This window comes from Mastomys coucha, unplaced genomic scaffold (genome assembly GCF_008632895.1).
Source record: "Mastomys coucha isolate ucsf_1 unplaced genomic scaffold, UCSF_Mcou_1 pScaffold18, whole genome shotgun sequence".
Taxonomy (NCBI): Eukaryota; Metazoa; Chordata; class Mammalia; order Rodentia; family Muridae; genus Mastomys; species Mastomys coucha.
Genome location: NW_022196900.1, coordinates 88,346,051 through 88,371,725, shown reverse-complemented (window position 1 = coordinate 88,371,725; position 25,675 = coordinate 88,346,051). Strand labels below are relative to the sequence as shown.

General features: G+C 42.8%; 1 protein-coding gene across 17 annotated transcripts in view; it reads left to right on the top strand.

Annotated features, from left to right (window-relative positions):
* The window catches only part of Epb41 (erythrocyte membrane protein band 4.1), a 161,321-nt gene that overhangs the window by 22,155 nt on the left and 113,491 nt on the right, over window positions 1-25,675 (top strand). Inside the window, exon 1 of one of the 17 annotated variants that reach the window (XM_031378886.1) lies at window positions 5,044-5,303. The exons of 14 other annotated variants lie outside the window; for them this stretch is intronic. The gene's annotated coding sequence lies outside the window, so the exon portion shown is untranslated. Of the gene's footprint in view, window positions 1-5,043; window positions 5,304-25,675 lie in introns of those variants that run through there. 2 more of the 17 variants (XM_031378896.1, XM_031378897.1) reach the window with 2 other exon arrangements.

Genomic DNA, 25,675 nt, shown 5'->3' with positions numbered 1-25,675 from the left:
GCAAGAACAGCAAGTGCTCTTAACCACAGTTTCTCTAGCCCAAGATTTACTTTATTTTAAAAATGTTGTGTATGTGGATATGTGTACCTGAGTGCAAGTGCCTGCAAAGGCCAGAAGAGGGCATTAGATTCCCTGGAGCTGGACTTACAGGGGGTTGTGAGCCACCTGACATAGGTCATGGGAACCAAATTTAGGTCCCTACAAGAACAATAATTGCTTTTAACCACTGAGCCATCTCTCCAGCCCCTTAAGAGAATTTTTTTTTTTTTCCGAGACAGGGTTTCTCTGTGTAGCCCTGGCCATCCTGGAACTCACTCTGTAGACCAGGCTGGCCTCTAATTCAGAAATCCACCTGCCTCTGCCTCCCAAGTGCTGGAATTAAAGGTGTGCACCACCACTGCCTGGCGGAGAATTTTTAATAAAAAAAAATTACATTCAGTCAAAGAGGTAAAAATATGAAAGACACAATGTTATACATAAGCTAGCTTCCTTTGTTTCAGAAATGTCAGAACTGAGCATCCTTGCATGCTTTAATTAAAAGAAATAACATGTTCTGTTTAATGTACTCTTAAAAAATTATCACAGGTACAGTTTATATAAAGGGATAGTTGTTAAGTATTATTTATGAGAGAAGAAACGGGAAACAATCTAACTTTACCACAGAGGGTTAAGTAAATTACAGAACATCTATAGTACTGTTAAAAAATTTATTGTAATCTGTTGTTAAGTGAAAAGTCAGTTCCATACAATTAGTTTTCAAACAAACAAACAAACAACAACTAGACAAAACCAAGAATAAAACCAATCATCTCTGCCAAGAATTCATGAGACAGAGCAGATCTCTGTGAGTTCTAGGCCTGCAGGTACTACATAGTGAGACTCAAGTCTCAAAAACAACAACAACAACAACAACAACAAACAAGTACTTTAGACTGAGGGATTAAGGAGATATTCAGTGGGTAAAGTGCTTGCCTTATGAGTATGTGGACCTGAGTCTGATCCCAGGTAAAGGCTGGGGCATGATGGTTTGTGTCTGCAATCTTAGTGCTGGGGGGTTGGATTGGTAGAGGACAGAGACCATGGATCCTAGGTGTTCACTGGTCAGCTGGTCTACCCATGACAGTGAGTTCTAGGTTCAGTGAGACTCTGTCTCAAAAAAACAAAACAAAGGTGGAAGACAGAGGTAGACATCTGATGTCACACTCTGGTCTTTACAGGCACACATAAGCACAGATAAACACCACACACACACACACACAGAGAGAGAGAGAGAGAGAGAGAGAGAGAGAGAGAGTGAGAAAGCAAGAGAGAAAGAGAGAGAGAGAGAGAGAGAGAGAGAGAGAGAGAGAGAGAGAGGGAGACAGTAGAGTAAGGCATATGATATGTGATATTTAATCATTTTAACCTAAAAACCAGCAATTGCCTATTATTTAACTTAATCTATGTAAGTGAAGATATGTGCATGTATAAATGTGTGTGTGCTCATGTGTGAAAAGTACTCAAAGGAAAAGTTTTCTATCAGAACCTTGAGGTAGTTACATTTCTCATTAGTGACTTTATGTGACTTATATTTCTATTTAACTACATCTATTCTTAACTGTATTTTCTAAAACTCAAGTACTCCTATTAAAAATATCCCCTTAGGAAGACATCCCTTCTTATTAATAGTAATTTCCATCCCCATATACTTTGTTTGATTTATCATTTTTGTTTAAAAGGCCTAAAGTAGCCAGGCTTGTACTCCTAGCTACTTATGAGGCTGAGGCAGGAGTATTGCTTCGAGTTACAGATCAACCTAGGTTACAGACTTAGACCGTAGGTCAGGGGCAGCATGGTTTCCTAGCATTTGTGAGTCTCTAGTTTCAAAAAATAGCTTACAGTGTAAGTTTGATGGTAAGGAGACTGTGAGAGGCTTGTCCTGCTATCTCTGCGCAGTGAGTGCAGGGCTGGTTTTCAATCCAGAGTGACCGTCAGAAGGTTTTGTTGATGTGCGCAGCTTTTCAAAGACTGCCACAGATGAACATTCTCCATGAGCCCTATCACTGGGGCTTGAGTCCAGCTGTGTTCCTAATCCACCCCTGACCCAGATTTGAGCATGGGTTAGACTCCATTTGTCCCCCTCCCTCCTTCTTCCAATCCCGTCCCTTCCAGGTCCCTGGGGGCCATGTCTCCCCTCTGTGACTCTCCACATCGGTTACCCCAATTTCACTGTCTCATTTCATCCTGTTTCATGCAGCTGGTGTTTGTGTTTGCTGGAGCTCAGTTTGCAGTAGGGGAGGATTAAGACCCTTTCCATGCCTTTATTTATTTATTTATTTATTTTTAAATCTTAGAGCTCTTGACCGCTCCGGGGGCTAACAGACAGCTAGCAGGGTCTATAATTCCCTAGAAAGAAGCAGGAGGGTTGTAGTGGGGAGGTTAGTGATGGGGCTCAGCTGGCAGATGGGATAGAGGTGGTCCTGAGGGACCCTTTGCTGGGCCGGTAGCATGGCACAGTCACCACCCAGATGTAGGCAGGGAGCCAAAGTGTTTCTGCCTAGGAAATTAGCCTGAGAGATTTGGGACCGTTAGCCTTGATACCTAATGAGAGCTTCTGCAGGGTGATCTGCAGGACTGGATGTCTGGCCCAGCAGATGGGCCCACGAGTAAGGACAGAGTCTTTGTCTTCTTAGTGGGTGTTATTTATATCCTCATTATCGGTTGAGCTCCGCCATACTCAGCGATAAGACGCATAACAGGTGGTGGTGTGCACCGACAGGAAAATCTCTCCTGCACAGAGAGTGCTTTACACATGCTGCCAACCCCAGGCTGAGAATGAAAGGCCAGCACTGGAATCCAGGACTTTGGGGTTTTAAAACTTAGACCAACGGACTTTGGTGTGCGCTTGCACAACACTTTGAATCTAGGCGTGATTTGCATCTGCCTTGTTTCTCATGTTTTCTGATAGCCTGAGACCTTCTTTTCAGAGTGATGATTACCAGATATTACAGATTCTATAACATCCCCAAGGATGAGGTGCCATTGGCTAGCACACAGAGCATTAAGCGCCACGTGTCTGAATTTCCTGAATAACATGGAGGAAGTGATCTGTCTGGTGATGTATCCATTCTACATGGCACCAGATTCCCCTTCCTGAGAGCCTAGAAGTGGCAGTATTAGAACTTGCCAATCAAAAGCACTGCTGAGCCTGAGGGCGCAAAGCAGGGAGCCAGGGTATCTAAGAAAGAATGAATGGGGGCTCCTTGGCCCAGATCACTTAAACTGTTGGAGTCTCTTATTAATAAAACGAGGATACTCCATTCACTGGTTCAATAAATATTTAATTTGCCAGCACTGCTCTGTGTGATAATAAGGACAAAGTCCCTATCCCCTCCAGTTTATAGTCTCCTGGATTCAGACTGCAACAATTTGAGAGGTTCAACCAGCCATCAGTAAATAGGAGGCAGTCCGGCAGGGGCAAATGCTCTGAAAAGTGCAGAGAGTAAGACAGGGGAAGGCTGTGCAAACGGGCTGTTTTAGGTAGTCAGGCAGTCCTCACGGGGTTTTACGACTTCTGAGATTATATGAATGTTCTCAGACCTGACAGCAGTTGAGTGTTTATCTTCCTGCCATGTACTTAGTCGATATTTTAGTCTAAGTAGTAACAGAAGTAACATTTAACTGAGATCTTACTATGTCCTAAGCATTCTTCTAAGCCCTACTGATAGATTCATTAATTAACAAATTAATTAATTGTTACAGTAATTCCATGAGGCGGGACTGCTGTCTTCCCTCTTTTTTTTTTTGAGGCAGGGTCTCATGTGGCCCAGACTGGCTTCAAACTTCCTAGGTAGTGGAAGCTGGCCTTGGATTTGTGCTACTTTTGCTGTCACATCCCGAGTGCTAGGGATACTGGCATGCGCCACCACTCCCAGCCTTTATTCTATTTTTATGGGGTCAGAAACCAGGCACAAAGAAGGTCAAACAATTAGAGAGGGCTGAGACGGAGCACTGAACCTGAGCGGTCTGATTCCTGAGGCTGGGCTGAGATTGTGAACAGGCTTTGATTTTATACCAGTAGGCAGTCTCGCTGGCGTGTGCGGGCTCTGATGTCACGTTGCTTGGCTTCTGATCCTGGCAGGGCTAAGCCTCTCTGCTTTGGTTTCCTCATCTCTCAAAAGAAATAGTAGAACCTGTCTTATCTTCTAAGTATGTCCTTACAACAGATCCTTCTTTCTGCTCTGTAGGGAGGCAGCCCGGTTCAGACATCAGCCTGGCAGGAAGTAGAAGGGTCATGTGGCCTCTGAAACTTCTAGAGAGAAACATACTCTTGTGCACTTCTCTGAGCAACCCTACATTCACCCGGAGGCGAGAACGTGGAGGCTTTACTTAATAATTTTTGTCGATGGCAGGCAGAAATAGGAGACTCTTAAATGAAGACAGAAGACAGGTGAAATCTTTGGCATGGTCTCAACACTTAAGATTCCATTTCAGGTCTTACATAGATAGCTGCCAGGAGAGGTAAAGCCATACTGAATGTCAGGGTTGGAGGGGAGCCATAGAGATGGTCATGTGGGCCAACTGAGGCTCTGGGAGGCAGAGTGACTTACCTGAGGTAACTAAACTAGAGGTTTCATTTGGGGTAGCCTGGTCAGCAGCATCTATGTGAATTCCGCTTTCCCCCAGATCACGGCTTCTTTCCAAGCTCTCCATGGGGAGAAAGGTCTCACCTTGGTTCTCGGCACTAGCTGTCCCATTCTTCACGCGCGTGCTTCTGGAGACCAGAAACCCGGTCTCCAGTTCTAGCCCGGGTTCGACTTGCGCGTGCGCGCCGCAGCTAGCCCCTTACTCTCCCCTCCCCGTCCCTTTCCCCTTCCCCTCCCCTCTCCTGCTCGCTCTAGGGGAGGGGGAGGTAAGACGCGGGGAGCCAGAACAGGGCCTCAGCCAATGCCCTGGCGGGCCGCGGGCCCGGCCCCCTCCTTCCCTCCCGCACGGCCCAATAGGAATTTACTACAATGTTGTGGCGAGCCGGGGGGGCGGGGCGCGGGCGGGCCGCGGGCCGCGCCGGCCTCGTCTTGCGGAGGAAAGGCGGGAGGGCGCGCGCCGGGGCTGCTCGCCCGCTCCCTCGCTCGCTTGCTCGCTCGCTCGCTCGCTCCCTCTCTCCCTCGCTCCCTCCCTCCGCTGGCGGGTTTAGTCAGCTAGCCTGCAGCCCGCCAGCCCGGGAGTCGCCGAAGGCCGGAGCCTCGGACGCGGGCGCCGCCTCCTGCCATTGTTCGTCGGGCTGAAGCTGCGGCCGGCGCGGGAGCCCCGGCCGAGAACCCCGGGTGAGGCGAGGCGACGCCGCCGCGCGCGAGCCGGTGGGGTGGGGGCGGCGCTGGCCCCGAGGGGACGGTCCGCGCCTCTGCCACCGCCGCCGCCGCCGCAGCCTTTGTCTCCGGTCCCCCTTGCAGGCCCCGGAGCCGGGGCTCGAGCTCACGCGGGGAGCCGGGGACTGGAGGGGGGACGCGGCCCGAGGAGCCCGGGGAGGGGGCGGCGGTCCGGGCGCCGCTGGAGGAGAGCGCGGGGGGCCGCGTTTCAAAGTTAGGCGTGGGGCGTCCTCCTGCGGAGGGGTCCTCAGTCCGCGCCGGCCTGTCTGTCTGTCCGTCACCGTGCGGTGGGCGGCGAAGGTGCGGGGCGCCGCTGCGGACGGAGCGCGGCGAGTCCCCGGTGATGGAGAAGCTGGGCAGCTCTGAGAAGTCAGGCGGAATCCGAGGGCGTGGGGAGCTTCGCCGCGCTCCCAGGCCTTCCCGCCATGGACCCTGCCTCTTAGGAAAAAAAAAAAAAAATCACATCGCATCTCAGAGCTCTCCGGATCCAGTGCCTCGCTCCGCGAGCTTCAGGGGTCCCAGCGAGCCAAGGGTTAATGCTATTCTCTCGGCTCCGTGACCTCCTTTTCCAGTTCGCGCATCTGTCGGCTTGGAAATCTTTCCTCGGCTTGCTGGGCTGCCTGTACCTGTGGAGGAGATTCTGGAGTAGGCTCGCCCTCTCGGTTCCTGACCAGGTGGATCCTCCTGGAGGGAGCTTCTGGCCAAACTGGGTCGTCCTCCCCGGGGATTGGGGAGTCTCCAGAGAGAAAGTGATCTCACGTGAAGCAAATCGCTGACGGGCTGCTTTCTGCAGTTGCCATCCTGTTGTTCCATCTTTGAATGGATCCCTGACATAAATGACTAGTCTGTAGAGAATAAGGTTTTTGTTTGTTTTTGTGTTTTCCAAAGATGCTGGAGGTTGGTTGTTTTTTTTTTTTTTTTTTTAATTTTAGTCTGGTTGATTTCACAGGTGCTATTTTGTTCCTTCTGTTTTTAGGGAAAGTTGCAAGAAATGGTTACATTTGTGTCTTGAGTGTTATTATAGTGAGTTTATACACTCTTGGGGATAAACTGTACTTCATGCAGTTGCTCATTACTGTTTTCCTATTCTTAGTCCTGGCAAAAGATTTTTCAGTTGGTTTGATCCTTTTAGTGTAGCAGGATATACACATCCTTTATGTAATTCTTTTCATCTTAATTTTGCTCCTTTTTGAAGAAGTTTGTACTTTTGCCTTCTTTTCTTTTCTTTTTCTCTCCCTCTTTGGTTTTTTGTTTGTTTGTTTTGTTTTGTTTTTGTTTTTGTTTTGTTTTGAGATAGGATCTCTCTATGAAGCCCTGGCTGTCCTGGAACTCATTCTATAGACCAGGCGGGCCTGCCTTTTCCTTGACATATAGCACCATGGCTGGTCATTGCTCTTTTCTAAATGTCATCACACCTGGCTCAACTTTAACAGACTTGAAATTCATGTATCTGGCTTTCTCATTCCTTAGATCATGGTTGGCCAGTGTGTATGTTGTCTGTCTGTTTTGAAACAGGGTATGGTCATATAGTTCAGCTGACCTCCAATTCAGTATGTTACCAATAGTGGCCTTGAACTGCTGATCCCTGTCCTCAGGCTCCTGAATGTTAGGATTATAGGCAGAGGCCATTACCACCTAGGAGGTTATGGTCTTTAAAATTATTTCTTTAATTTTATGTCTGTGAATATTTTGCCTCCATGGATGTCTGTGTACCCTGTGTTTGCCTAGTGACTTCGGATGTCTAAAGAGGGGTATCTGATCCTCTGGCACTGGAGTTCCCGATGGCTGTTAGCTATCATGTGGGTTCTGGGACTTGAACTCATGTCCTCTGCAAGAGCAACAAGTGCTTTTAGCCATGGAGCCATCTCTCCAGTCCCAGAGTTCATGGTCTTTATTTCAAACAAACTCATACTCTGAGAGGCAGTGCACTTAAGATGCTATTTGTTTTCCTTCCTCCTGTTCCTAAAAAAGCATCAGAGTTAAATTGTTCCAGACACTGTGTAAAAGCCACGAGATTCTTGAATTTTCTGCAGATACCTTTATAACAGATTGTGTATGTCTGGGACCTCTGGAGGTCAGAATAGGGGCATCATCTTGTCATCAGATTGGCATCTAAAATATGCTGCCTGTAAATTTTGTTGGGATGGGTAGAGTTTTCTCATTATTTTTACTTTATGTTCATTGATGTTTGCCCACCAGTACGTCTGTCTGTCTGTCTATGTGAAGTATGTCTATGGAAGGGTGTCAGATCCTCTGGAAATGGAGTTACAAATAGTTGTTAGTTCCTATGTGGGTCCTGGGAATTGAACCCAGATCCTCTGGAAGAGCAGCCAGTGCTCATAACCGACAAGTCATCTCTCCAATGCCATTCTCGTTATTTTTTGAAAATATAAAATTGGTGATCATGGCCTGATTTCACGACTTGAAAATATCAGTGGCCATCAGGGCCCAAGTGTGGTTCTGAAATCAGTTTAGACTCAGTCTGTTTCCTAGCGGGCTGGTGCTCACTGCTAGAGCTGCCAGTGTACTTTTCCAGGAGTCTTACGAGGTTCATGATTGTCAAATGCATATTCAGATGCGGATTCATCACTAGCTCTAGAGGACACACTCTTTTTCCTCCAGTTGCCTGGAGTCACTTTGTTTTGTTTGTGAGCTAAGTGAGAACAGCTTCAACCACTCTTTTCTTATGAATGGTTTTGCTTTTTTGCCTGAGTAAAATCTGCAAAGATGAAAATTTTTACAAGGATTTCCCCGTTTTGTTGACGAATTATAGACATTATTTATAAAATAATCCAGAGTTACTAGAAGGTCATGCTTTGATGCATTTATGATAGCTTTTAGCTGGGGGGAAGCCAGATGCCAAGTGTATGTGTCACTTTTTGTTGTCAGTTGTATTTCTTGATGTGTCACCTGCGCTGTGGCTTTGCCATGTGTTCGGTTTTTTTTTTTTTTTTTTTTTTTTTTTTTTTTTTTTTTTTTTAATGAGGGAGTTCATGGTGTGTTTGATAAAATGCAGTATAACATATACTGCAGAGAGCACGCTGAGTTAGATTAGTATTTTGGTTTCCTCTGCTGCTATTTAATGAATGCAGAGTGAGAAGGATAAAGGGAAAACTATAGCAACGAGTACTGTTCAGAGTCTGGAGGCATTAGAAGGGGAAGACGAGCAACCTCATTCAGAACAAGCTTGCCGATGTGTCAGGTGCCTGTTCTAGGAGAGTGCAGTGAGGGCATTAGGCTAGGGTTAAAGTTTGTTTACACTTATTTTCCTGAATTATTTCTATTTAAATAAGATTTCAAACACCTTGAAGTGTTTAGGGAAAAAAAAAGGGTAATTATTTGAGAATAAGAAAATCAATGTGTGTCTAGTCTAATGCTAAGAATGGCTTGAGGGGACTTAACATTAATCTGTTACTTATTAATCGTCATCAGTGTCCCTCAAAGTAATTGAAAGTAAATATGCAGCCTGAATAGAGAAACTGGGGGCATGATGTGCAAGTACTCCCTTTCTCTTTATAATTGATGGTTATAAATCAATTATAACAGTCCTTTATACCTTTGCTGTCCTTTCATTATAGAAAGTCTAGCATTATGTTCACTGTATTATAGTTTAAACTTTGTTTTTATTTCATGTGTGTGTCTGCCTGCATGTATGTATGCGCACCACATGTATGTATGCCTGGTGTCCACAGAAGAGGGTGTCGGATCTCCTGGAACTGGAGTAGTGTGTTTGTGAGCTGCGGTGTGGGTGCTGGGAACCAAGCCAGAGTCCACTGTTTCAGCAGTCAGTGCTTTTAGTTACTGAGCCATCTCTCCAGCCCCTCATTTTTCTATTTTTTATTCTATTATTTCACTTATGAAAACCACTTCTGTGTTTTTAGTTGTCTCTTTATTAGCTCCAAGATAAATCCATGTGGATTAGACATTGCTTACTGAATTCTTATTCTTTACCTTCCATGTCTGTGGATTCTTTGAACTACTTCCTTTTAGTTAATCTAGATTCCAGCCGTTCTTGACTCCCTGTGTGATCTGTTTAGAAAGATAAGAATTGTGTTTAGCTATGGAGCATGGAGCTTAGGCATGGTTACAGGAGTCTTGGCTGAGGGAATTGGAAGGGGAGGGAGGATTGGCTGATGACATGGGTAAGAACTATGACCGTGAGTTTATGTTGATAAATAGAAAATAACCAGTAGCTGCCTCATAATTGTTCCTCACTCTCCTATGGCCACTCATCTGTGTAGGTGCTGGGGATCCAAACTCAGGTCCTCACACTCATGGTGAGAGCCGTACCCAGGGAGCCTTCTCCCCAGCCTTGGAACATTTGCTTGAATACCAGAAATGCTATATGGAACTGGCACTCACAGTGAAGTCATAAGGGTGTATTTGTTTGAGTATATCATTTTATAAGAAATGCTCTTTTAACGTACGTGCCAAGTAAGTTGTGTGTGGGTGTTTCAGGAGAGTTTTTCTGTGTGTTTTAATTTGCCAATTTGAAGTGCTACATGCATTCACGTAAGGGTATTTCACCTTGCTGATGCACTAGGTACGGGTTGCTGATACCCACCTCTCCCACCCCTTCTTTTTGGCCATATGGACACAGGCAGAACTGTCACGGGCTCCAGGGATTTAAGCCCTCATTTTACCTGGCAACCATTTCAGCATGTAAGAGGGACACATGAATGCAGCCTTACAGAGAAGCCTTTCTCCTTCCTTTTCGCTTTCTTTCTGCCACCCACTTACTGTTTCTTGCCCATTCTCTCTTGTTAAAAAAAAAAAAAAAAGATTCAGAGAAGTGACACTGTTGCTAGCTTCCTACCTGCAGTGTCCTGCCAATCCTAGTAGTATTACATAATTACATAAACCATTTTTTTGCATGGTGTCATATGATATTGTATATATGTCCTCCCACTCACATGTCTTTAGAGTAGTTTCTTTCCATCTGGTATTGGAATGAGCTCTTTGTTAGGTTATTTTTAAACCTTCCAGCTTTCTTGGCATCCTCAACACTCAAAATAACACAATTGCTCTGGGAGGCGAGAACATCCACATAGTCTATTAGTAGCTTTTTCAGTGGAAATGGAAGCAGTATTTTATTTTTAAAATCATACCCTGTGTTCCTTACAGGCAAAACATGCATCTTATGTTTCCATAGTCTCCGATCATTTTGTAAGGTAGAAAAAAAGTCAGTTGTTACCAAGTAGATAAAATGAAAGGAGATATACTTAGGGCAAGGAAATGATTCTAGAGATCTTTTTTTTCTTTGAAGGCTTATTGGTGTTCTTTTGAACTCTTGTAGTGTTGCATGTTCTTTGCCAGATATGTCATATGATCCTAGTAGTCACGGTAAGGCTGTCCACTTCTGGAAAGCACAGATTAGTATTATTGCCCTTCCCGCCCTTCAGATAAGGTTTAGTGTATCAGCTAGACCTATGACAGGATGATACGATGATGTGAATGTCAGGATTCATATTTCCTTCCTTCCTTCTCTCCTTCCTTCCTTTTTTTTCCCTTCATCCATCCTGTATATCTTCTTAGAGAGAAAGTTGGAGAAGTTATGGCACTTTATACTCCCAACACATTTTGGTATACATTTCTGAAGAATAAAGCTGTTTTCCTACGTAAGGCTAACACATGTCTGTATTTCTAAGACAGTAGCAGTGTTCCATAATACCAGTCAATACCCAACCCACACTCAGATTCTCCAGTTAGATTATTTTTTTTATTAGTGATGTGCTTATTTTTTATGTATCATATGTATGTATGGGTTCATGTATAGGGGTCCAAGACTATGTTGTGGAGTCAGTTCTCTCCTTTTTCCACCTTATGTAGTTTCCAGGGATTGAACTCATGTCTCCAGACATGCGTGCAAATGCCTTTTTCCTTGAGCCATCTCAGCATCGGTAGTTAGACTATTAAATGTAAATATCTGGTCACATTTCCTTTAGTCTGGAACAGGATTTACCTGTGTACTTTGATAAGTCTTGGTGCCAGCTGGTTGTAGAATGTTCTATTCTGAATGTACTTGATTGTTCCCTTGAGGTTTTGTTTAATTTGTTCTTCTCTTTGTTTTGCTTCCTATAAACTGGAAATTTATCTCTGTAGGTTTGATTAGACATAGGTTAAACATTTTGGCAAGTCTTCAGCATGACGTTGTGTTCTTTGTTTTGAATCACACTGGGAAGTTCATAATGCTTGGCTGTCCTACAATTAATGCTACTAATTTTGGTCACTTAGTTAAAGTAGTAACCCACAGATTTCTGTGTAGTAGTTTATGTTTTTAGTATTTATGGAGAAACTTTGACATTGTGAATATCCTGTTTCCAATTACCTTTTCCCATTGGCTTTAGCCATCCATGCGTCCTTGGGGGTTACATATGTTGTTAGCTCTTGAAAATGAATCTGAAGATTTAAATTAGGAAAGAAAAGAAAGATAATGAGCGCCGGTTGCTGGTCTAATGCTCAAGTTTTTCCCATTTGTGCTAAATCAGACTTCTTATATTTCTCCCCCCTGATTTATTCCTAAAATTAGACTTACAGGATTATATTGTATTTGGAGTGGAACATAACCACTGGGATTCCTAACATGTGGGCCTAAATGGTCTCAAGATGTGGCAAGAGACTGGGGTTCCTGGAAGGATTTTGAGGGGAGGAATGGTATTACTCATTCATTTACTGCATATTATCTATTATGAGCAGGGCCCGGTGAATACATGTGATTATAAAAGAATGTAGAAAGTGTGAGTCTGCCCTTAAGGAGTCCAGTGACCTGGTGTTAGCAGGAGTAGTCAGGCACGTGCACAGAAGTGTAAGGGTGACTTTGTTGTGGAAAGGCACAGACTTACGGCGAAATCAGAGTCAGCCTGTGGTAATGTCCTGGCTATTCTACTCACTCAGCATATCACCAGCAGTACTTACAGGGCCTGCTTAGTGTGCCAGGTAAATAGTGTCAGTGCTCACTGATTGTTTACATGGTTCAGGCGATGTACTTTACACCTTGTAGATGTAATGTTAGAGTATCCGCTTCGTGCGTAATGCTTTTTTTTAAACTCCACTTGTGCCACTCTAGGTCATGACCATGGGCAGGTTAATTCGCATCTGTGACATTTTATTCATCTATAATGTAGGGATGCTCTGTACCTTTAATAGTATGATGATTAAATGAGTTAAATATAGGAAGTTAAATGTATTTACTTTCTTTTTTTCCCATGAGGTGCTGGGGCATGCTAGGCTAGCACCCTACTGTGAGCCACATCCTTAGGCGTCTGTGAAATACTTAGACACCAGATGCCTGGCCGTCATGATGATTTTCATAGTTAAGCCTCACCACAGGTTATTGGAGTGTTATTAATCTCACTTCACAGTTTAGGTAACAAGTTAAAAAGCTGAGTAACTTGTCCAGAATTACACAATTGAAAATTGGCGTTAAGAATGAAATCCTTCTTGAGACCCTTTTGCTTGCTCAACATGTCCATGAGCAAGTTGGGGGCAGGAGCTTTGAATGTAAACTTCCTGTCAAAGTGATGAGTCCTTGGTAATTGTCTTGTGACAGTGATTTTCTGTAACTGTATTTTTGTGTGTAAAATGAGGATAGTCATATTTTACTATGCATAGTAATAGGATTAATAGTATGTGCCTATCATACGGAGATATCAAATAAATGTTACTTCTCTTTTCCCTAAAATATGACCTTGTGGATATGAGGGAGAATAATCTCTCTCTTCCTTTTAGTGGCTGGCTCTCCTTCCCCCTCACTCTCTTCCTTCTTTCCTTCCTTTCTTTCCTGGTAGAGTCTCATGTGTCCCCAGCCAGGCTAGCCTTGAAACTTGCTATGTAGTTGAGGGTGACTTTGAACTTGTGACTCTCTTGTCTGCATCTCTGAAATGTTGGGATTGTAGGTGTTTGCAATCACTCTAGGCTCTTTTAAATATATATATATATATATGGTTTTGTTTTTTGTTTTTCATTTTTTAAACAGGGTTTCTCTTTGTAACAGAACCCTGGCTATGCTGGTCTTGCTTTGTAGGGTTTCTCTGTGTAGCCCTGGCTGTCTTGAAACTCACTCTGTAGACCAGACTGGCCTCCGGCTCACAGAGATCCACCTGCCTCTGCCTCCCCAGTGCTGGGATTAAAGACATGCACTACCACTGCCCAGCTCCGACTAAATATTTCTGATTAATTTTTATTATTATAGTCGTGTGTGTGTGTGTGTGTGTGTGTGTGTGTGTGTATGTGTGTATGCATGCACATGTGTATGATGTTTGCATGTGTAGAGGCCAGAGGCAAATTGTGGCATCAGTTCTCTTCTTTATGTGGTTCTGGGGATTGAACTTAGATTGCTATGCTTGTGTAACTTGTCTACCCACTGAGCCATCATATCTTTTTTTTTTTCGAGACAGGGTTTCTCTGTGTAGCCCTGGCTGTCCTGGAGCCGTCATATTTTTATACCTTACCTGTACCCTTGTCTACTGAAATTGGATATCTTTGTGTCCGTATAATTGTTGTATGTAAATACGTAATTCAGTTTTGTCCAATGTCTGTCTTTGGGTTTGATTCAGACTCATACTGTATATTTTTTAAGCTTTCATTTGCGTGTTGGCTTGTGTGACTATTCTGAAGACCCATTTCACAGCAAGTCTGGGTTTATAGCTTCATTTCCGGGTTGGTAGGACACAGGCATGTGGTTGGTGTCCCCATTGTTGCTTTTATCTTTTGAAGCAGATGTGAAAGTAAACACACACTTGAAAAACAGGAAGAGGTTTACTTTGGGAGGGAGATTTTCAAGGCGGCTTCTAGACAAGCCACCCGAATTCAGAGAGTCGAAACATATAAGTACCTCATTTTTGTGAAGTATATATTTTAAAAATGCATTTAACCAAAATGATGAGTGTACATATATTTGTGCTTTTTACACATTTGGGGGAAGTATTATGTTCCTGTTTTTCTTTGAAACAGAGAACTGATGAATGCTTTTCTCCATAGTGCTGAGTATCAAACTCAGGCCCTCACTGACCATGATGCTTAGCTCTCTGGCCCTGAGCTCTCAACAATGTTAGAGCCACCCTGAATCTGGCTTCTCTTTCTATTTGGAGGAACTTTCAACAGGGAAATGTGGAAATTTTTGGCTCTTTAGGACATCTATTCTGGTACATTGTACTTTGGGTCTTAGTACTTATGATAGGGACTAACACAGGAATGCTTTGTAGACCAGGCTAGCCTCAAATCACATAGACCTTTCTGCCTCTGCCTCCCCAGTGCTGGTATCAAAGGTTTGTGCCAGCCACCACACCCAGCCAAATTTTTTTCTCCGATATCAGTCCACAAAGAAGTTTTTGCACATGTGTGTGGTTTGTGTACATGTGTATATGTCTTCATGAGTGTGGGGTGGGTGTTTGTGTGTATGTCTGTGCACATATGTATAGAGGCCTAAAGTTGACTTTGCATATCTTTTTTTTACCACACTCTACTTCATTTGTTGAGACGTAGTCTCTTGTTGAACCCAGAACTAGCCAGTTCTAGCTAGCTAGGCAGCGAAGAGATTCCTTGTGCCTGCTACCCAAGTGCTTAAATTACAGGTGGCTGTCACACCTGCCTTGTCTGCCTTTTACATGGGTTCTAGGGATCTGAACTCATGTCCTCATGCTTGCATGGCAAGCACTTTGCCCACTGAGCCATCTCTCCGGTCCCACAAAGAGTTTGTATTGCTTTGTTGAAAATCTCCCTTCCCGAGCTGGATGGTGGTGGCACACACCATCACTTGGGAGGCAGAAGCAAGCAGATTTCTGAGTTCAAGCCAGCCTGGACTACAGAGTGAGTTCCAGGACAGCCAGGGCTAAACAGAGAAACCCTGTCTTGAAAAAAAAAAAAAAACCTCCCTTCCCCCATCTCCTTTCTTCTCCTTTATCTTCTTAGGCTGACTTTCCAACTAGTAGTTCTTTGAGGGGTCTTTCTATGGATCTCTGGCTGTCCTAGAACTCACTATTGACCAGAGGTTCACCTACCTCTGCCTCCAGACTGCTTCCGTTAAAGGTGCATGCACCACCCCCATCAATATTTTGAGGGCAGTGTGACGTTGGAGTCAGACCTAGATTTTCAGTAATGTTATGTTTTACTAGAAAAAAACCATTTTCTATTATACTAAGTAAACCGAATCATCCAGACTTGGTTTAGAAAGAGTTTTTGTATGTGGGACAGAGTAATTGAAGATCACAGTAAGGACTTTTGTTCCTAAAGATCCTCCTTTCTCTGGGGATTTCCTTGCTGACCTCAGGGAGTGTGACTCTCTCTTTCATTTTCTGTCCCAGAGGAGCCTCCTCTTAATACTCAAGCAGAACACAGCTGAGACCAGCCTGGTTCATTCTGTTCCCAGCTTACAGCCTTAGACTTTGGAGACGTCACAGAGAATCGTGTGCACTTACTAGGCCCGCTCTGTGTAGTGTGACTTAGAAGATGGCAGAAGAGAACATGACCCTCTTCAGCATGTGGTCATGTTTGGGACATACCTTTTTCTTGGCCTGCAACACACATCTGCTTTCTGATGGAGGAACCATCTTTTCCACCCGCTTGCACACATGCCTCATTCTGTCTCCTCTCTCTCCTCCTTGATACTCGTCTTAGCCTTCCACATGCTTGGTTATAGGCCTTTGCTAGCATACCTAACCAGGAGTTTTCTATATTTAAAATAGATCTTTTTCAGATATCCGATAAAATTCTCTTACATTCTGTGGCTTTTCACTTTTTTGATGGGAAAACCCCTACCCCAAGGCCAGGAATTGAATTCAGAGCCTCAAACACGCTAATCTATCACCACTGAGCTACATACCCTGCCAATTCTGCATGTAAGGTCCTTTCTTACGGATAAGGTGGGTGTTTCCTATCTCCTGTGCTTTTTGTTGGTTTGCTTGCTGGTTCCCCTGTACTGTCAGGCTTTGTATGCAGGAGCTTTGTGAAGACCTTAAACTTTTTTTTTCTTTGTACCACAAGTCCGCGTCAGTTACCTTTGCTACAAACTTTGCTACAGTTACCAATCAACAAAGTCCTATGCAGTCACTTAAAACTATTTCATGATCTGCAGTCAATCATGAAACAGCTTTGTGAAACGGCTCATTTCTCCTGTGTGGCACAGGCAAGGGTGTCCGTCTCAGTGGCTGACCTGAAGCTGGAGCATGCACTGTAGCTTTATCTTCATATCGGGTGCCTTGCCTTGTGACTCCAACACTAGACAGGCAGCTTCATTACATAGCTGTGATTAATTATACCGTTGGTCACTGGCAATTAACTTAGTCTGCAGGCTTTTTCCTCTCCCAGGAGGTTGAGGAAGGAGACTAGGAAGCAGGCCCCATCCCAGGCTTTTCCAGGAGGCCGGGCCATCCATTATTCCTGAGGTGTAGAAAAGGCACTTAGCATTTACTGGTGATTTCAGGAGTTGTAGGAGCTGAAACAGAGGGCAGATGTGTATTTCCTTTTATCACAACACCACCTTAGGGAATACATAGCTTTATGAATTTCATCCTCCCAATCTCTCTTTCTTTCTTTCTTTCTTTCTTTCTTTCTTTCTTTCTTTCTTTCTTTCTTTCTTTCTTTCTTTCTTTCTTTCTTTCTTTCTTTCTTTTGAGACAGGGTTTCTCTGTATAGCCCTGGGTGTCCTGGAACTCACTCTGTCTGTAGACCAGGCTGGCCTTGAATTCAGAAATCCGCCTGCCTCTGCTTCCCAAGTGCTGGGATTAAAGGCATGCGCCACCACTGCCTAGCTGGCCGACCTTTCTTATGTTTGTTTCATTGTAAATTTCTTTAAATGTCATAGGAATATCAAGGTAGTTGACTAGCAGAAAAGCATCCCTTCCATACTTAAGTGAGTGTGAGTTCCAGCTCTGACTAGTGGAGGAAACAAACTAAGATGCCATTTGGAACTGTCCCTTTATTTCAAGGATTAATAATTTAAAAACTAACTTTAAAAATGAGAATATAATTCTATTTTAAAACTGCCCCTCCCCCTGCCTCACTTTGTTTTTTGAGACAAGGTTTCTCTGGGTAGCTCCAGCTATCTTGGAACTCACTCTGTAGACCAGATGAGGATGGTCTCACTCACAGAGATCCACCTGTTCTTGCCTCCCAAGTGTTATGATTAAAGGTGTGCACCATGACACCTAGCTTTCTATTTTTACGTCTTCAAATTCCCATGTATAGTTTGCTATTTAAAATGGTTCTACCTAGTAATGCTGTGAACTAAATTGGTTCTAATTGTGCTGTATTGTCCTTAAGATGGTGCAGTCTCTCTTAGTACTTAGCTGTCTGGTGAAAAACAGATGCAGACAATATTTTAGATGCTGTGCATTTCTGAAAAGAATCTAAGACATAAATTTTTTCCAGTTTTGGTCATACACACATGCACACATGTATATATATGTATATATTACTTCTTTTTAAGACAGGATATCATGTTATTCAGGTTGGCTCAAATACATTATGTATCCAGGTTAACCTTGAGTGTATGCCTGGTGTCAGGAAGACCAAAAGAGGGTGTCAGATCCTTTGGAACTGGAGTTGTGAGCAGATGGTGGTGAGCCACTATATGTGTGCTAGGAATCAAACCTGGGTTGCTACAAGAGCAACAGGTATTCTTAACCATTGGACCGTCTCTCTAGTCCCTCAGTTTTTCTTTTTCAGTTTATTTGAGATGGGGTTTCTTTGTGTAGCCTTTACTGTCCTGGAACTAGCTTTGTAGTCCAGGCTGGCCTCAAATTCACAAAGATCTGCCTGCCTCTACCTCCCCAATCCTGGGATTAAAGGCATGTGCCAACACCATCCAGCAAGTTGGTGGTTTTTAAAGGAGCTGTATCAAACACAGTGTACATAAGGACAGATGAAAAATTAGTTTTGCTTTTCTTTGACTTAGTAAATAGTCTATATGTTGAGTGATGTCTTAGTCAGGGTTTCTATTCCTGCACAAAACATCATGACCAAGAAGCAAGTTGGGGAGGAAAGGATTTATTTAGCTTACACTTCCATACTGCTGTTCATCACCGAAGGAAATCAGGACAGGAACTCAGGCAGGTCAGGAGCCTGGAGGCAGGAGCTGATGCAGAGACCATGGAGAGATGTTACTTTACTGGTTTGCTTCCCCTGGCTTGCTCAGCTTGCTTTCTTATAGAACCCAGGACTACCAGCCCAGAGATGGCACCATCCACAGTGGGCTGGGCCTTCCCCCTTGATCACTAATTGAGAAAATTCCTTACAGCTGGGTCTCATGGAGGCATTTCCTCAAGGGGAGGCTCTTTTCTCTGTGATAATTCCAGTTTGAGTCAAGTTAACACGCAAAACCAGCCAGTACAAATAATATTAGAATGTAATATATGCTGATAGCTTAATATTTTCCAGTTTGCTTTGTAGACTTTTAAACTAGATTTAGCATCAAGACTAGAAAATAAGTTTCCTTTTAGAGCTACAAAAATCCTGGATTAGTTTGGCAGCTATGTAGTCAAGATTTACTAGAACCATTGGGGTAGTGCTGATGAGCACTTCCTTGGGCTGTTGTATTTGTGAGTCAGTGTCCCAGCTGCAACAAGGAAATTGATATTGTCTGCCAGATAGTTCATCATTGAAGGAGATTTGTTCTTATCTTTAAGTAAATGTTGTACATGACTCTGAGAGTAACAATGTTACCACACAGATCAGGGTTTTTGTTAACTTGTAAAATTTTATTTCTTTGATAAGTGATTGTTGCATTTAACTAAGAGATACAACTTTATTATAATTGAAAAAAACCTTAAGATTTGTCTATTTCAACTTCTCACTCAAGACACGGATCTTGCTGTATGTTTACAGTGTGGACATAATTTAGGGTAACTAGGTATATTATGAAACTTTAGATTATTTGATATTTTAGATCCTACTTCTTTTGGTCTATTGATGGCCAGTAGATGATATTTTAGAATTCCTATAGTATTTAAATAATTGCAGTCTGGATAATAATTAAATTGAGGTTGAGTTTTTTATTTCTGTAGCAAGCACATTTTGTGTCATGCTTCTGCTTCTCAATATGTAACTTTAGTCAATAAATATAAAGTGTGAATATAGGTTACTCATTTAAATTGCACAGGACTGTTCTCAGCATCCTTGGCTTAAAAAGCATGGGTGAAAACATCTTTAAGGGGGATAGAGTATTAGCAAATGTCTCAGGTATTTATATTTTTAATGTGGAATGAAACTCGGTGAAAGGAGAGACGAGCGATCCCTCACAGCTAAAAGATCCTGTGTGTTGAGCGACCGTGCAGAGTGAGGTGGGGCTGCATGGAGGGACAAGGGAGAAAGCCTCATTATTCAGGAGTGGGAATGGAGCAGCTGCGGGCATGCAAAGGGGAGGCCACATTAATGGGTCAGTGTAACTTGAGATTCTTTGCTTAATTATGAATCTTAAGTAGGCCTCCTTAGTCCCTTAAGGATGAATGGTTTTCTTCTTGGTAGATGCAACTGGGGAATTCTTCCAGCGTTTGAATGCCATTAAAAATAACAGTTACTGTAGACATACACAAAATAGGTTGGGCATCTTAATGGTTAAATTAGGATATTTCCTACTAATTTTTGCTAAGTAGCTAATTTGTTCCAGTTTGTTAGTTCACCAAGTAGAATGCATTTTGTTAGGCTAAAAATGTAAGCATTGTTTATGATTTACAAATGGAAATGTGTTTTCATGGTTTTTTTTTTTTTTTAGATAGTCCCAGGTTCCTCATGCCACATGTACTATACTTTAATAGAAGTTATATTTATTATATCTCAAATTATGTGGAAATTTTGTCCCTCCAAGAAAATTAAAACATCATCAGAAAACAGGAAAAGTCAGTAGTCTTTGTAAAGCTGCTGAGGACAGTACTGCTGCTAAGTGGTGAGAAATGTGAGCCTCTGAAGCAGCAAGCTGATGGTCGTAAGAATGGGGTGTCATTTCTTGTGGTTTAAGTGACAATACCCTTTATACTGTGTTTTATTTTTATATATATCTTTATTGTGTGACAGTTACTATACTGAAAAGGAACAAAGCTGAGAGTAGGTGCATGCATGGAATCACAGTCCTCCAGGGGCTGCTGCATGAGGACTGGAGTTCAAGACCAGCCTGGACTGTCTGTCTAAGCTTGTTTTAACCAAACAGCACATGGAACGTAAGGTATAACTTAGGAAGTACAGTAACAGAAGAGACCCTCATAAGCCCACTTCCAACCTAAGACTCGCTACTCAACACTGCTGGTGTCCTCTCGTAACTATTCTAGTGTTTTCCCATTAGAAATAACTACTTGGGGGCTGGAGAGATGGCTCAGCGGTTAACAGCACTGACTGCTTTTCCAGAGGTCCTGAGTTCAAATCCCAGCAACCACATGGTGGCTCATCATAACTATAATGAGATCTGGTGCCCTCTTCTGGCCTGCAGGAGTACATGCAGGCAGAATGCTGTATTCATCATCATCATCATAAACTGCTTAAAAGCACTATATATTTTACATTATATATATATATTTTTCTGAGGCAGGAGGATCACTGGAGCCCAAGACTTTAAGGCCATCATGGGTAATAGTTTGACTCCAACAACAAAAAAAAAGTGCTATGTATTATTACATATGGACATACATTATAATAGAACCTTAAAAACATGTTATCCAGGAGCCAGTGAGATGGATCAGCAGCAAAAGGTGCTTGCCATCAAGCCTGAGGTCCTAAGTTCAATCCCTGGGAGAACCAGCCCCAAAAGGTGTTCTTGGACCTTCATATGTGTACTATGGTGCTCACACAAGTACATGTGTGTTCATGTGCACACACAAATAAATGTAAAACTGCTGTCTAGTTTATCTTTAAAAATAATTATTCATTTTTTGTATATATGTGTAGTATTCCTGAGTTATGTCTGCATACCATGTGCATGTAGGTACCCTTAGAGGTCAGAAGTGACAGTCAGATCCCCAGAAATGAGCTATAGCCAGGTGTGAGTGGCCCAATATAGGTTTTGAGAATCAAACCTGCCTCCTCTGGAAGAGCAGCCAGAGCTATTAACTGCTGAGCTGTCTCCCCGGTCCCCTGTGTATGACTTTCTGCATCTGTATAATGGCATGCTTGTGTCTGTAAGTGTATGTTGGATTTCAAGTTTCTCTAAGGTGATACTTAGTCTAGTTGTGTCACAGAGTGTAGGCTCAGCCTTACTAGATCATCTCAAGAACTGTACTATGGGAGCTGGAGAGATGGCTCAGTGGTTAAGAGCACTGGCTGCTCTTCCAGAGGTCCTGAGTTCAATTCCCAGCAACCACATGGTGGCTCACAACCATCTGTAATGGGGTCTGATGCTGCCTTCCGTCATGCAGGCATACATGCAAGTAGAGCTCTCATATACATAAATAAATACATCGTAAAAAGAACAGCACTGTGTATTAGTACTCTATCTGGTAGTCAGAACAACTCATACCATTAGCAGTTTCATCAAGCGGCTGGCTTACAGATAAAGTACTGGCTTAAAGTATCCAAGAGACCATGAGAGTAGCAAGTGGCTGAACAAGTTCAGATCCGTGTTTGTTTTGTTATAAGTGTGTTTTGGCATTAAAAGAAAGAGAGAGAGAGAGAGAGAGAGAGAGAGAGAGAGAGGGAAACTGGGGTGCTTTTTATTGAGAATGTTTGGGTCATAGACACTTTAGAGAGTAAAATCTGTGTGAGTACATAAGCAAAGCTTTTTTGAGAACATGAAGAAGGCACTAGTCTTCTAATTTATACTTTATGAACCTTAACATATGGCTTTACTTCTGAAGGCCCCAAGATGGATGCTCATATCCAGAGAGCCATATGTGCTCTAGGAAGGAAGACCTTAGGGGATGGGGTAGATGGCAAAGGGCAGTGACTTCCATTTATATCCTACAGGCTGACTCTCATTAAGGACAACCCTTTTGTTGGTAAGGCTCTGCCCTTAATTATATGAGAATTTTGTTAGGAGAAAGGGAGCCGTGTCTTGGATAGGTATCTCACATTTTCTACACCATTATCGCAAGTATCGCATTATCTGAGTGAAGAAACAACTCTTCAGTTTGCTCTGGATAACATTAGAGTTACTGGTTTTAATTATTGAGGAACCAAGTTATGTGAATTATAATTGGGTTGAACTTGATACTGGATTGAACATGAGGCTGACTTCCATGAAATTTCATTTATTTACCATCCCAGTGCTTAGATGTAGATACAGGGGTTGAGCAGGAGAGCTCTCCCAACGTGAAGTGATTTGATGCGTGCTGGGGGATTGAAGCGTTAGACTGAAGAGCACAGCCACAGCAGAAGCAAATCAGGAGGCTTGCAGAGTGGATGGCCATTAATATGATGAGGCTTGGTCAGGTCAGGAGGACCATTCAAGAAAAAATGCTATGAATGTGAGTGGAAGACAGTCTAACGGGGACTGTGCTTAAAAATAGGAAAGCGCTGGAGAATTAGCGCTACCAATTCTACAGTGGTCCCTTGCCCCGCCCCGACTGATGAGGGGAAGCAGAAAAAAGACATCTAGTTCAGATTAGGAGATATGACTTACAGATTGTGTGATTAGAAGAAAAAACTAAATCCTGGATTCAGCCTACTTGTCCTCTGACCTCCACGTGTGTAATAAAATGTGATAAAAATTGTTAAAAATTCATTTCTCTTGAGTAGTATCTTTTTTTTTTTCATTTCCCAAAATAATTCATGATCATTGTTGTAACTCTGAAAAATACAGAAAGAAAAATATCTTTCCACAGAAGATACCCAGTGCTATCTTGGTGTGTTTTTTCAGTAGAATATTTTCAGGGAGGTGGGGTACTGGGCCCAGCAGCAGGGTCTCTATCATGTTAAACATGCATTCTACTACTGGGCTACCTTTTTTGAGTGTACATGCTATATCCATAGTGATGGTGTCAGGTTATGAATCATGTCCATGAAGTACATGTGGAAGAAAGGTATTTCTTAGTAAAGACTATAGAATTACTATAGAATTTTTCCTGCTTTGTAAAATTTTTGTGTGAGTCAGGTGGTGGTAGTGCACGCATTTAATCCCAGCACTCAGGAGACAGAAACAGGTGGATTTATGTGAGTTCAAGGCCAGCCTGATCTACAGAGCGAGTTCCAGGACAGCCAAGGCTATACAGAGAAACCCTGTCTGGAAAAACAAGTAAGCAAACAAAGGAAATTCTTATGTGAAGTGAGAGGAGATAAAGGAACTCTGAGTTTGCTCAGCACCTCAGCTGTGCTTTCCTTGTTGTCTCATTTAGGAACTGGTGGGAGCAGCTCAGGGGAAGACTGAGCATGTGCAGAATTCGCAGTCACTTAGTGGGCGGGGCAGCTGGGGTCATCAACATAATTATCTGTACAAGCCTAGATACTAGGGTGGTGGAACACTCATCATAAATTTATTTTCATAGAGAATGAAAAGACAAGAAAACGGAGCAGCTCGCAAGCATGTACTATAGTCATCTCCTTTCTTAACTCAGACTTGTATTTTTAAACTTTAAATGTCCTAAATAGCTTTATTTTCAACCTTTCCTGACTCAGTATTTCCTGAGACACATGAGATGAGTGCTACCATCACAGACTGGCCAGTCTCTTTTCATTTCTTGTATTTTAAGTCTTGTAAAGGTTGAGATAATTTTAAACGTGTACAAAGAGTAGTTGCCTGTACACTATAATCAGCCACATGTTCCCAACACCCAGGTCTTACAGTGATCAGCTCATGGCTAGTCACACTTTTTTCTAACCAGCTGCTTTTCTTGTATATTTTGGAAGCAAATCTTAAATAATTTGCTAGTTTCCCTAAAGGTAATTACCTCTCTCCCCCCCTCTCTCCCTCCTTTTCTCCCTCCCTCTTGCTCTTTCTTCCTCCCTCTCTTGCTCTTTCCCTCCTTCCCTCCCTTCTTTTTTTTTTTTTTTTTGGTGAGCCAAAAGGTCTCATTTTGTAGCCTTGACTAGCCTGGAAGTTACACAGAGATCAGCCTGGCTCTGCCTCTCTAGGGCTGGGATTAAAGATGTGCCACACGATATCCAGTCTGATAATTACTCTAAAAATAACCATACAGAGATGGAGATGCAGCTCATGTGGGAGAGTGTTTTCCTGGTATGCACGAAGCACTGGGTTTGATTCTCAGCACCACATAAAAACTGAATGTGGCAGGAGGTGGGGGCAGGAAGGGCAGAAGTTCAAGATCATTCTTAGCTTCTTAGGAACATAGAGACCAGCCTGGGCCACCAGGCCCTGGCTGAAAACAAACAAACAATCCAATTGTATCACTACTACCATCTTTTAAAAAGGATAACTATTGGCCATCAAATGGTGTTCAAATTTCCAGTTGTCTCATAACTTTTTGTAGTATGTTTGAATTACAATTCAATAAGGTCTCCTTTGTGGCAGGTGGTTGACATTCCTTTTAAATTTATCTTAATCTGTAAATATGCCCTTATTTGGATTTTTTTTCTTTGTTTATATTTGTTGAGAAAATAAGCATGGTGGTGTAGCTCAGTGCCTGCCTAGCTCAAAGCTTCTTTGTATTTCCTGTAAATTGATGATTGAATTGAGGCACAGTTCAATTTTTTGCTGTTGATTTTGTGACAGGATCTTACTCAACAGCCCAGGCTAGCCTTGAACTCTTATTAATACTCTTGACTCAGGCTCACTGTCTTAGTTGGGGTTTCTATTCCTGCACAAACATCATGACCAAGAAGCAAGTTGGAGAGGAAAGGATTTATTCAGCTAGCATTTCCTTACATTTCCATTTCATTTGCTGTTCATCACCAAAGGAAGTCAGGACTGGAACTCAAGCAGGTCAGGAAGCAGGAGCTGATGCAGAAGCCATGGAGGGATGTTACTTACTGGCTTGCTTCCCCTGGCTTGTTCAGCTTGCTTTCTTATAGAACCCAGGACTACCAGCCCAGGGGGCACCACCCATAATGAGCCCCCCTCCTTGATCACTAATTGAGAAAATGCCTTACAGCTGGGTCTCATGGAGGCATTTCCTCAAGGGGAGGCTCCTTTCTCTGTGATAACTCCAGCTTGTGTCAAGTTGACACACAAAACCAGCCAGTACGCTGTTGTAAATATGACTGCCATGCCCATATATATATTTCCATCTCAGGGCTTACAATTGCTTCTTGGCTGAGGAAATTCCTAACATTATGATTTTAAAGTTCTTGTCTAATCTGGAGACTGTGTGCTATAAAAGAGCCCAGACCTAAGAATCTGCTCAGTGGACAGTTTCCCATGAAGATCAAGTTAGTATTAATTTCATGATTAAGATAAAAGTTTTTGTTTGTTGGTTGGTTGGTTGGTTGGTTTTTTTTTGTTTTTTTTTTTTTTTTTT